Genomic DNA, 13709 nt, shown 5'->3' with positions numbered 1-13709 from the left:
TCCTCCTTTCCCTCCTTCTTCTCTTCCCATGCCCTTCCCCAGGTCAATGAAAGGGGAAGTACTCCTTCCCTTACATCTGACTCTAGACTATCAGGTCTCAGGACTGGTTTCATTGTCTTCCTCTGTGGCCTGGTAAAGAGCTTCCCCTAGGTGGGAGGTGATCAAAGAGACAGCCACTGAGTTCATGACTGAGACAACCCCTGTTCCCCTTACTAGAGAAAACAATTGGAGGAAGGCTGCCATGGGCTACATCTGTGCAGGGGTTCCAGGTTATCTCCATACATGGTCCTTGCTTGGAGTATCAGTCTCAGAAAAGATCCCTGTGCCCAGTTTTTGTTTGTTTGTTCGTTTTGTTTTTTGGTTTTGTTTTTGGTTCTGTTGCTCTCATTGTGGAACTCCTATTGCCTCCAGGTCTTTCATCTCCCCATACTTTCATAAGATTCTCTGCACTCTGCCCAAAGTTTGGCTGACTCTCAGCATCTGCTTTAATACTCTGCTGGCTAGAGTCTTTCAGAGGCCCTCTGTGATAGGCTCCTCTCCTGTTCCTTTTTTTCTCCCTCTTCCAATGTCCATTCCTTTTGCCTTTCTGAATGAGGATTGATCATCTTACTCAGGATCCTTCTTCTTGCTTGGCTTCTTTAGGTGTACAGATTTTAGTATGTTTATCCTATTTTGTATGTCTAATATCCACTTGTAAGTGAATACATACCATCTTTCTGTTTCTGGGATATCTTACCCACAATGATCTTTTTTAGTTCCTACCATTTGCCTGCAAATTTCAGTGTTTTTAATTGCTGAGAAATATTCCATTGTGTCAATGTACCACAATTTCTATATCCATTCTTCTACTGAGGGACATCTGGGTTGTTTCCAGCTTCTGGCTATTACAAACAAAGCTGCTACAAACATGTTTGCACAATTGTCCTTGTACACTTGAGCATATTTTGGATATATGCCTAGGAGTGGTATAGCTGGCTATTCCTAATTTTCTGAGAAAGCACCAGACTGATTTCCAAAGTGGTTGTACAAGTTTACATTACCACCAACAATGGAAAAGGGTTTGCCTTTCTCAACATCCTCTCCAGCATGTATTGTAACTTGAATTTTTGATGTCAGCCATTCTTATGGGTGAAAGGTAAAATTTCAGGGTCATTTTGGTTTGCATTTCCCTGATGACAATATACGTTAAACATTTCTTTAAGTGTTTTTCTGCCATTCGATATTCCTCTATTGAGAATTCTCTGTTTAGCTCTGTGCCCCAACTTTTTTAATTTTTTATTTTATTAATTATAGTTTATTCACTTTGTATCCCAGCTGTAGCCCCATCCCCCATCCTCTCCCAATCCCATCCTCCCTCCTTCTTCTCCTATGCCCCTCTCCCAGTACAATGATCGGGGGGTCTTCGTCCTCTTCCATCTGGCCATAGTCTATCAGGTCTCATCAGGATTGGTTTCTTTGTCTTCCTCTGTGGCCTGGCAAGGCTCTTCACCCCTCAAGTAGAGGTGATTCAAGAGCTAGCCCCTGAGTTCATGTCAGAGATGGTCCCTGGTCCTATTATTGTGGAACCCTCTTGGATACCGAACTGCCTTGAGCTACTTCTGTGCAGGGTTTCTAAGTTATTTCCATACATGGTCCTTGTTTGCTAAGTATCAGTATCAAAAATGACCCCTGTGCCCATATTTTTTAGTTCTCTTGCTCTCTTTGTGGAGCTTCTGTTCCTTCCAGGTCTTTCTATCTCCCCCTTCTTTCATAAGATTCCCTGCACTCTGCCCATAGTTTGGCTATGATCTCAGCATATGTTTTGATACCCTGGGTGAAATCTTTCAGAGGCATTCTGAGATAGGCACCTGTCATATTGCCTGTTTTCTCCCTCTTCAGATATCCATCTCATTTGCATTTCTGAATGAAGATTGAACATCTTACCCAGGGTCCTCCTTCTTGCTTAGCTTCCTTAGGTGTACAGATTTCAGCATGATTATCCTATGTTATATGTCTAAAATCCATTTATAAGTGCGTATATACCATGTGTATCTTTCTGCTCCTGGGGTACCTCACTCAGGATGATCTTCTCTAGATCCCACCATTTGCCTGCAAATTTTATGATTTCTTTATTTTTAATTGTGGAGTAATATTTCATTGGGTAAATGTACCACAATTTCTGTATCCATTCCTCAAATGAGAGACATCTGGGTTGTTTCCAGCTTCTGGCTGTAACAAATAAAGCTGCTATGAACATGGTTGAGCAAATGTCCTTGGTGTATACTTGAGCCTCTTTTGGATATATGCCTAGGAGTGGTATGGCTGGATCTTGAGGAAGCGCTATTCCTAGTTGTCTGAGAAACGTCAGATTGATTTCCAGAGTGGTTGTACAAGTTTCCATTCCCACCAACAGTGGGGGAGGGTTCACCTTTCTCCACTTCCTCTCCAGCATGTGTTGTCACTTGAGTTTTTGATCTTAGCCATTCTGATGGCTGTAAGGTGAAATCTCAGGGTAGTTTTGATTTGCATTTCTCTGATGACTAAGGATGTTGTGTATATCTTTATGTGTTTCTCTGTCATCCAATATTCCACTATTGAGAATTCTCTGTTTAGCTCTGTATGCAATTTTTTAATTGGGTTACTTGATTTGTTGCTGTTTACCTTCTTAAGTTCTTTATATATCTTGAATATTAGCCCTCTTTTAATTGGATTACTTGAGTTGTTGCTTTTAACTTTTTGAGTTCTTCATATAGTCTGGATATTATCCCTCTGTAAGATATAGGGTTGCTGAAGATCCTGGGAAAGAGAGTTCTTATCACTCTGCCTTAGTTTACCTCAATTGTAGGCTTCCATTCATGCTCGATATTGTGGCAGTGAGAAACAATTAGTTAATAGACAGATTTTCTTATTGCATTTCATTTCTGAATCAAGACCGAAATTATACAAATAGATCATAAATCATCTACAAAGGTGTTATTCTTTTTTTTTTTAAGCTTAAGCAGCAAAGGTAAAAAGCTTCAAGATCAATAACATCTGATTAGCCCATGGGGAAAAAAAGCACTGTTTATGTGGCTGAACAGTTATAATATTTTTCTTTGATTTTGATAAGCAAGATATATCCATTCTAAGTACTGACTGGCATCAGAACAAATCAGTAGGTGTGCTTGATTCCAAGATCTCTGATCTATTAAATTCTGTGAAATGAAAATGTTCAAACTGAGAAAGAAAATGCTGGTATGAATCCCCTTTTTTTAAAAAAAAAATACTATAATCAGTATAAAACTCTATGGTTTCCCACATCCATTCAGCTGCACCCCATCAGAACAGCAATCAGTTCTTTATTTTGCTTTGTGCTTCATATTTCTGGAGGGTATGTACAAAGGCAGCAATCTAAATCAATGAAGCATATTAACCAGTTTGTGAGCTTTTTCTGTATGGAATTTTAGTTCCTGATTAGACTATTCTTTTTATGTTTTAAAAACTACACTCTTTTAGTATATTGAAGTTATATTTCTATAATAACCCTATATCTCTATTTAGTGCATCACATTTTCTCTCTATGCTCTCTGTTTTTAATTATAAAAATCACTTAACTTGAATTTCCCATTTCAATTTAAAATTTGGTGCTTAGGGATATAATGATTAGCTATTTCATTATGTGTCAATAGTTCTTATTATTTTTCATCTCTCCTATACCCCCCCTTCATACTCTATATAGAAATACAAATCCTAACATGCGGATCCAACAGACACATGCCACTGTATTGAAAATGTTTCTTTTACAAGAGACCATAAGATATACAGCAAGTTCTTCCTTCAGACACACACAAAATGAGATTTAAAAAAATCAGTAACAACTTAGAATGGTGACATACATAATCATATGGAAGCACCAAGACCCCAGAAAGGCTAAATGATAGTTGAATAGTATCAAAGATCAATCTGTAACTAAGAGATAGGAAAGCACTATTTGTCTTCTCAAAAACAGAAACATCCACATAAAATCGCGAGAAGTATTAAAAGGACTTTGTCTCAAGTTCCCTGGCATTTATGACAAAGCAGTTCTAAGCAGAAATCAAAGGAGTGCTCGTGATTAAACTCTAGGCTAAACACCATTTGTAAAGAATACGATTTCTTTCTTTCTTTTTTTTTTTTAATTTCTTTTATATTCTCGTGTTGCACTGAGCTTACATTAGTGAAGTAGGGACATAGAAACATTACAGGTAGCCTCATTGACATTGAAATGTCTGTGGAGTGTCTCAGTGGGGGTTCGCAGAGGCAGGTGCACATACAGACTAAATTCCAGGGGAAGTAAACAGAGGGAGTGGTAAATCAGTGTTAACTAAAGCAGTGGAAAGACAGTAAATTGCTTAGGGAGAATGCGCAAGAGAAAAAGTGAGTGCCGCACGGAATCTTATAAAGCACAAATTTATAAGAGATATAGGCTCAGGAATGAAACTAGGCAAGGACTATCAGGGGAAGGAGTAATATATGTGCAGTGCTCCTAAGTTCAAGACAGAACGTTTCTAAATAAGAGGATTGATCAGAGGTATAAAATTGTACTAAGTGGCACAGATGCTGAGACTTGCAGCCAAGCATGAGGCAGATCTCTGGGGGTCCTGTGAAGTGTTGGGGGGGGGGAAATGGAAAGACCTGGAGGGAACAGGAACCTCACAAGAAGATCAACAGAGACAACTAACCCAGTCCAATGGTGGATTTCAGAAAGTGAGACATCAACTAAGGAGCATGCATGATCTGGACCTAGGCTCCCTGCTCACATGTAGCCAATGGACTGCTTGGTCTTCAAATGGGGTGTCTGGTGAGAGGAGGGGGGGGCTGTCTCTACCATGGACTCTACTGCTTGCTTTTGAATCACTTCCCCCTGACAGGACTGCCTTGCCTGGCCTCAGGGATAAATATGTGCTCAGGACAGTCCTGATGTACTGGGGAAGGTTGATATGGGGGGGAGGGGTGTGAGGGGGCTCCTGTTTTCTGGGGGAAAGGGAGAGGGGAAAAGGGAAGGGGAAAGAGTGGGTGGCATCCTTAGTATGTAAAGTAAATAAACTGATTTTTTTTAATTTATTAAAAAAAACAAATTATTTTCTATGTAAAGTGGTAAGACTAAATTTTCTGACCTTAGAGCAGCTTCAGACAAGGACACAAGAGAAGACTTGACACATTAGACATGAAGGGTGATGTATGCACCGTTTTTAAGCATTAGGCTATTAATGGAGACAAGCATCACAACATGGGCAAAACAAAACCTGGAAAGCGGGAAGAATGTATGCATACTTGCATGTTATTTTTAGGAAGAAGTATTTTGGTACATTTAATGTCACAAGCAAAATCAGAAGGAAGGAAGAATATTGAATATACGAAGGAAAACGTTCATCTAAATCAGGGGTCCCCAAATATTTACAGAAGTAAGATCCCCAGTACGTCTGAAGACAGTGGTTCATAAAGGTAGAAGAGTCACTAGAGGGAAAAGGTGAAAGGATCTTTGAAGTCTGCACTAGCAGAAAACTCACATCTTCCAACATCACAGGTACTATTCTTTCTGTGTATCATGTATCACAAAGAGTCACAGTAAGGATAAAAGACAAAAAAAAAAAGTAGAAATATTTGATATCAAATGATGCGGAAAGAGATTGTCCTGTGAAGGTTTCTTCTCAGAGCAGAGATTTTCTTCTTAAACTTATACCCTCTGCTAGGCACGTCTCATCTTCAAGGCCCATCATGGAGAACAAACGAACAGATCCTTCCCTGTCCCTTCATTTATTCCAACCTCATTACTTTATATTTTACTTTGTATTTACAATCTTTGAGCCAGTGGTCATTTCAGATAGCAGGTCATTCAAAAGATGGCTAAATCAGGCTGAGGACGTGACGACTAGGTAGAGACACCTAGCAAGCTGCTGATGACTTGCTTAGCCTAAGTGAGACCCTAAATTGGGTCCCTAGCACCACAAAAAACAAACATCAGCAAATCAAACCTTACATCATATGACTAAAATACCATTGAATTCTTAGTGAATTCAGTCTAATTACTACAATTATTTGTAACGACTACTCTGCTAAAAATCACTGCACGCATACATATAAAAACATGAAGTAAGAACGTGGCAAAGGCAGTAAAAAAAAAAAAAAAACCCAGGTGTGTTTGCTCTGAGCTAGCTGCACATTACCAGAATAAAATTGGGGGTCTTGATTAACATGAACAACGGTTGAAACAACATCTTTGCCATTCTTATCTTTATCTTTTTATTTCCACTTCGTTTCCAATTGGACCCTTCTGTTGCAAAGATAGTCCCAAGCTTGACCCTCTGGCTGCTCAACTAGGTGTATGAAGTAGGTTGCCTGGCAACAGAAAAGCAGAATACTCTGCAGCATGTTTGGTAACTCTATTTTCTGGCTTGCAGTTAGGATATCTGGATAGATTTTCATGAGAATTTTGTATTGCAATTTTGCTTTGTTTCAGCAGGTGTATAATTAAATTTACTACTTGTAATGTTATTGTTGTGTCTCACTGTGTTTGATCATTATTGTTAACAGGTTTTGTTTTTTTTTTTTTTGTCAAAATTGTTAACGCTTTTGGAAATTTTTAAAATACTATTTTTCCTTTTAAGATGCTCATACATTTTGAAAAGTTCATTATTGTTACATCAAATTTTCAAAACCATTAAAAACCAAAGGGTTTTGACAGGAAAAAAAGATATAAAGTGGACTTCCTGGCTAATTGTGTTCTGCATCTTAATCTAAACAACAATAGTAGAGGGATGTAAAAATTCATCAGTAAGCTTACATCATTTAATGTACATATGATATACCTCAATTTAACAGTGTTAAAGGTGATGGCATTATGAATAAACATGTATTCTTACACTAAAACAAAGACTACACAGTCATATGTTAGTTTTAGAAAAAAGATAATCTGTGTACTTTTATCATAGAACACAGCATTCCGGAAAGACCAGGAATTTCTGTTGCATTTAATCAGTTTAATAACATAGACTATCTTGCCATATGGCAACCAGGCTAATAACTTTCTATTTATAGAAAGGGAGCCCTAACTATTACCTCAAATGGGCAAATTCAAGAAAGCAGACAGCAGCAGTAATAACCACACACAGCAAATGGCACACCATTTGTTTCAGCCTCACTGGATCCCAAGCAGAATGCTACAGAGACAAACAAAGATTACATCTGGAAGCTGGCTCAATGGATGAAACATTCCACATACAAAAGCAGACACAGAAATCCCAGGTCGGCCTGGACACTGAGGCATGCACCAGACTCTTACCTACACAGCTGCCTATGGCATCAAGAAAGCCAAATGAAAAAACGAACAAACGAGCAAAAGATTAGCTATAAATGATATCTCATTGTTGTTACAATTTTCAAAATTTGTTGAAGAATTCTCATCCCAGAGCGTAATGTGAGGGCTTTTCCTGTCAGTTTTCATTGAAGTTTCTAAAGAATTCAACATCGACCTCACAGTTCTTTTCAAACATTGTTATTTCACTTTGTCTATGTCAGGACGTTAATATGTTGGCCATTTTATAAATGGGTGACCTGATGGTTAGGATTTTTAAATAACTTACCCAAAAAACTAAATGTTCTGTCAAAGCTAGCAATTTTCACAATAAAAGTTAAAAGACAATTTTATGATACATAAAATCAAGTTACTCAGTTAAAACTATTGTTAAATTTTGAGCTGATAAGACAGCTTAATAAAGAAAAATTCCTATGAAATCAAACTTTGGTCTCATTTACTTGTTTATTTTAAGGATTTTTAGCCAAAATAATCACTCTAGAAATAAAATTACCATATTAAGGTGTTTTTAAACAGTCAGATGGTAGAGGTCAACTCCCCATATGACTGATTTGTCAGATGAGGCAACTGAGTCCTGAGACTCTTATGACTAATGGAAATTTTTATTCCCATTTCAATTGTTAGTTCTGACATAATTTTATTCCAATATTACATAAGGTATTACAATAAAAAAACCTAATTGTAACAATATTACCAAGTATAAAAAATTATACCCCTGGACTGGAGAAATGGCTCGAAGGTTGGTAGAGATTCCCTGCTCTTATGAAAGGTGCAGGTTCAAGTCCTCCCACACACATGATGGCTCACGACCATCTGTATTTCCAGCTCCAGGGCATCTTTCAATCTCTTCGGTATCAGGACAGGTGATGCACAGACATAAACATAGATGAAACATTCATACACACAAAATACATTTTAAATATAACCTAGAACTTCTGCTCAGATGTGGCCCGTGGTAGCTCAGTAACCAACTGGTTTCCCAAAGTGAGGGGAACAAGGACTATTTCTAACAGGATCTCAAGGGCAGGCTCTTTGACCCCCTCACCCCACCTAGGGGAGGAGCAGTCCTGTAAGGCCACAGAGGAGGACTTTGCAGCCAGCCCTGAAGATACCTGATAAAACAGGGTCAAATGAAAAGGGAGGAGGTCCTCCCCTATCAGGGGACTTGGAAAGGGGCAGGGAGGAGACCAGGGAGAAAGTGTGGGGTTGGGGAGGGAATGAGGGGGTGGGATACAGCTGGGACACAGAGTTAACAAAATGTAACTAAAAAGAAAAATAAAATTAAAAAAAATGATACACCTATGAACAAAAATTAAGATTTTTCAATCCTGTTTAAAGTACAAAATTCTACCCAAAATTAAAAGGTTGTCTTTTATCCATTGAATTTATCCTAATATAAAATGAACAAAACATAGTATTTATTAATCATTCTGTATGGGATAGACTCACACAAAAACATTTCAAGATAATTATGAAGATGGCCTTTCACAGCAAATATCAAATACCAAATAAAAACTTAGATTGATAGCACATAGCTGGTAATTTATTAAACTTATGTCAAAACTCAGTGTCATATCACAAAAGACATTATATAGTGTGTGGTGGTTTGAATAGGAATGGATCATATATTTGAATGCTTGGTCGTCAGGGTTGTGGCACTTTCTGAGAGGGATTTGGTGGTGTGGTCTTGTTGAGGTGGGTATAGCTTTGTTGGAGGAAGTGTGTCAATGAGGGTAGGCTTTGGGGTTTCAAAAGCTCAAGCCAGGCCCCGTGTCTCTCTCTTACTGCTGCTTACAGATCTAGATTGAGAACTCTCAGCTTCTTCTCCATACCATGTCTGCCTACATGCCTCCATACTTCCTGCAATGGTGATAATGGAATAAATCTACAGATTTGATTCAATTCCCATCAAAATACCAACACAATTCTTTATAGACCCTGAGAGAAAAATTATCAACTTCATATGGAGAAACAAAAAATCCAGAATTTCCAAAACGATCCTGTACAACAACAGATCATCTGGAGACATCTCCATGGCAGAGAAATACTTAAAAAATGTTCAACATCCTTAGCCATCAGAGAGATGCAAATCAAAACAACCCTGAGATTTCACCTGACACCCATCAAAATAGCTAAAATCAAAAACTCAAGTGACAACACATGCTGGAGAGGTTGTGGAGAAAGGGAAACCCTCCTCCATTGCTGGTGGGAATGTAAACTTGTACAACCACTTTGGACATCAATCTGGTGCTTTCTCAGACAATTAGGAATAGTGCTTCCTCAAGATCCAGCTATACAACTCCTAGGCATATATCCAAAAGATCCTCAAGTACACAACAAGGACATTTGTTCAACAATGTTTGTAGCAGCTTCATTTGTAATAGCCAGAACCTGGAAACAACCCAGATGTCCCTCAGTTTTTTGTTTTTTGGTTTTTTGTTTTGTTTTGTTTTGTTTTGTTTTGTTGTTTTTTGGTTTTGTTTTTTGTTTTTGTTTTGCAGAATGGATACAGAAATTGTGGTACTTTTACACAATGGAATACTACTCAGCAATTAAAAATGAGGAAATCATGAAATTTGCAGGCAAATGGTAGGACTTAGAAATGATCACCCTAAGCGAGATATCCTAAAAGCAGAAAGACACACATGGTATATACTCACTTATATAGACCTATAAGGTAGGATAAACATACTGAAATCTATACACCTAAAGAAGATAAACAAGAAAGAAGACCCAGGGTAAGATGATTAATCCTCACTTCGAAAGACAAAAGGGAGGGACATTGGATATAGGAGAAAACAAGAAACAGGACAGAAGCCTACCACAGAGGGCCTCTGAAAGACTCTACCTAGCAGTGTATCAAAGCAGATATTAAGACTCATAACCAAACCTTCGGCAGAGTGCAGGGAATCATAAGAAAGAAGGAGGAGTTAGTATGATCTGGAGAGGATAGGAGCTCCACAAGGACCAAATGTATCTGGGCACAGGGATCGTTTAGGAGACTGTTTCTCCAACCAAGGACCATGTATGGATATGACCTAGAACCCCTGCTTGGATGTAGCACATGGTATCTCAGTATCCAAGTGGGTACCCTAATAAGGCGAATAGGACTGTTTCTGACATGAATTCAATGGCGGGCTCTTTGACCTTCCCCTCCCGAGGGAGGAGCAGCCCTCCGAGGCCACAGAGGAGGACTTTACAGCCAGTCCTGAAGATACCTGATAAACCAGGGTCAGATGAAAGGGGAGGACGTCCTCCCCAATCAGTGGACTTGGAAAGGGGCAGGGAGGAGATGAGGGAGGTAGGGTGGGATTGGGAGGGAATGAAGGAGGGGAATACAGCAGGGATATAAAGTTAACAAACTGTAACTAATATTAAAAAAGTAAAATAAAAAAAATACAGAAAGAAAGAAAGAAAGAAAGAAAGAAAGAAAGAAAGAAAGAAACTAACGAAAAAATATCTTAAGACAAGCCCAGAGGAAAACCTGACAGAGGGAATTCTTCAGTTAAGGATCCTTTTTTCCAAATGACTGTACTTTGTATCAAGTTGACAAACAAACAAACAAAACTATAGACTAAAAGTCAATGCTGCATTGTGTCAATTTTTAAACATATAATAGTGAGATATTAACTGAGACCCAACATAACATCCCAATTTCTTTTGGTCGAGATTGGCAAGGAAATTCTGAAATTCATATTCATGTTAAGAGACCTCCTGCAAGGAACCGTGGAGTTAGCTTGGCCTAGCTGCTGTGAAAGGAGTGTGTCATTGATTTTTTTTTTTTTAGGTTAGACTCCACAGCTCCAGGGACACCTGGTGCCTTCCAGTACCTGAGAAACTGATGCACTACGTCAGGAATTGAAGTGTTCAGGCCTCTTTGTGTTTCTCCATATGCTCTTTTGGAAGTCAAAGGAATGTGGAAGCTTTACAGGAAAATGGTCTTGGATCAATCTGGTGTACTCTGTATAGCTTGCAAAATTCATTGTATCCTGGCAACTATGACTTGTATTGATTCTGGCAATTGTCATGATATTCTGTTTCTGATAACGAGATAAAAAGTCTGATTGCTCTCAGTAAAATAGTCACAGCCTCAGCCTTGCTGTGGCCTCTCCAGTCCAAGCCTGGTTTCTTTCCCCGTGGCTGTATCAGGTGACCTTCTCTTAGAAGTAAGCATGGACACTTACATCCTCCAAATAAATACACAGTAGTAGGTTTTTTTTTTCAATAAATGTGCAGAAAATTTTAAAGCAATCATAGGTGTAAATAAAATTATAAATATAAGAGAATAATTAAATAGAATAATGGGTCCTCAAGAGAACTTGACATATATAGAAATTTATGATAAACATGGAATTGAAAAGCTGTATGCACTCTCTCACTAGGCATCTTCATTACACTGAGAACGTCTTTAAACCCTGCGTGGCAATCACTGACGCACAGCCCTGATGCCCCGAGGAAGACAGGGCAACCTACTTCCTTAAGATCACACAACTGTTGGATGATTACCCAAAATGCTTCATTGTGGGAGCAGACAACGTGGGCTCCACGCTGACGCAGCACAACGGCATGTCCCTGTGAGGGAAGGCCAGAGTGCTGATGAGCAAGTACGCCATCAAGTGCAAGGCCATCGAGGGGCAGCTGGAGAAACAACCCAGCTCTGGAGAAACTGCTGCCTCACATCGCAGGAAATGTGGACCAAGGAGGACCTCACGGAGATTAGGGACATGTTGCTGGCCAATAAGGTTCCGGCTGGTACCATGATTCCATGTGAGGTCACTGTGTTCAGAACACCTGTCTGGGGCCTGAAAAAAACCTAGTTCCTGGGCTTTAGGCATCACCACTGAAATCTCCAGGGGTACCACTGAAACTCTGAGTGATGCGCAGCTGATAAAAACTGGAGACAAAGTAGGACCCAGTGAGGCCATGCTGCTGAACATGCTGAACATTTCCTCCTTCTCCTCGGGCTGATCATCCAGCAGGTGTTTGACAATGGCAGCATTTATTACCCGGCAGTGCTTGACGTCACACAGCAGACTCTGAATTCTCGCTTCCTACGGGCTGTCCGAAATGTTGCCAGCGTTTGTCTGCAAAGTGGATTACCCGACTGTGACCTCCGTGCCACACTCTATCATTCAAGGATTCAGCGGGTCCTGGCTTTGTCTGTGGAGGCTGACTGCACCTTCCCGCTTGCTGAGAAGGTCAAGGCCTTCTTGGCTGATCCATCTGCCTCTGTGGCTGTTGCCTCTATGGTTGCGGCCACCACTCCTGCTCCTGCGGCTGCTGTGGCCTCAGCCAAGGAAGAGTCGGAGGACTCAGATGAGGATATGGGATTGGGTCTCTTCGACTAATCACCTCTCAAAACAACCAGTTCAGCCAGCTTAATTTGAGAAACATGGAAATAAAGGCTCACTTCTCTTTAAAAGGAAAAGAAAACGTATGGGAAAAAAATAATATGACCTATAAGAACTTTGCCAGGTGTAGTAGTCTGAAATTCAGGTATTAGAGGAAAGACTCGTGAGTTCAAGGCTAGCTTGGTCTAAACAGAGAGCTCCAGGTAAACCAGCGTCTTCATAGTGAGACTCTCTCACGAAAACTTTAAAAATAAAATTATTTAAAAAAAACAAAAAACAACATATTCTTTGAGGTTGAGGCTAGGGGTAGGTGTTTGTTCGCTTACTTCCTAGTTTTGGAAAGAGCCCCTCTAAGTAACTGTAGCTGACATAGAATTCACTTTGTACCCAAAGCAAGCTTCAAACTCATAGAGACCTCCCTGCCTCTGCATCCTGGAATTATAAATATGGACATCACACCTCTTTTAGAAGAAAACTCTAACTTGACCTTGACCTCGAGTCATTTACAAAGTGACTGTATAGTATAAAAAGATATTAAAATTTTAAATTTGTATATTTTTATGAAAACTTCTCTTTAGCAATGGCAAAAAGCCAAGGCTTAAGATATGACTGTTAGCAGGGTGATTTATTAACATGGTTGAGGCCTTATGTTCTAGTCCATAAAAGCAAAAAGAAAAATGAAAAGAGAAAGAGGGGGGAGGAATGGAAGGGGAGGGAATTGGAGTGAAGGGGTGGGAAGGGAAGCAGAGGGAAGGCAAAGGAAGGGAAGAAAAGAAAAGAGACAAGATGAGAGAAGGAAAGAGAACAGGGAGAAGAAAGGGAGAGTGTGAAAGGAGGAGAAGAGGAAGAGAGGAGAGGGAAGGGGAGGGAAGGAAAGGGGAGGAAAGAGGAAAGGAAAAGAACACAAACAAGGAAAAAGAACACTTCGGAAGGAAAGAACAGAGCGGGGAGGAAGGAGGGGTAGAGAAAGGAAATGGATTATCACAAAGGGTAAGAAAATCAGAGAAAAGATATTCCACCATATTTACCGAAGCACTGTTCTTCGC

At 39.6% G+C, this 13709-nt stretch overlaps 1 protein-coding gene and 1 pseudogene across 3 annotated transcripts in view; one reads left to right on the top strand and one right to left on the bottom strand.

The window, feature by feature from the left end:
* Galnt13 (polypeptide N-acetylgalactosaminyltransferase 13) overlaps positions 1 to 13709 on the bottom strand; it is a 590130-nt gene that overhangs the window by 522803 nt on the left and 53618 nt on the right. The gene's annotated exons all lie outside the window — the stretch shown is intronic.
* Positions 4359 to 12660, top strand: LOC110540792 (large ribosomal subunit protein uL10-like; annotated as a pseudogene).

This window comes from Meriones unguiculatus, chromosome 8, assembly GCF_030254825.1.
Source record: "Meriones unguiculatus strain TT.TT164.6M chromosome 8, Bangor_MerUng_6.1, whole genome shotgun sequence".
Taxonomy (NCBI): domain Eukaryota; kingdom Metazoa; phylum Chordata; class Mammalia; order Rodentia; family Muridae; genus Meriones; species Meriones unguiculatus.
The sequence above is the reverse complement of the archived record's forward strand: the minus strand, read 5'-3'. Positions and strand labels throughout refer to the sequence as shown.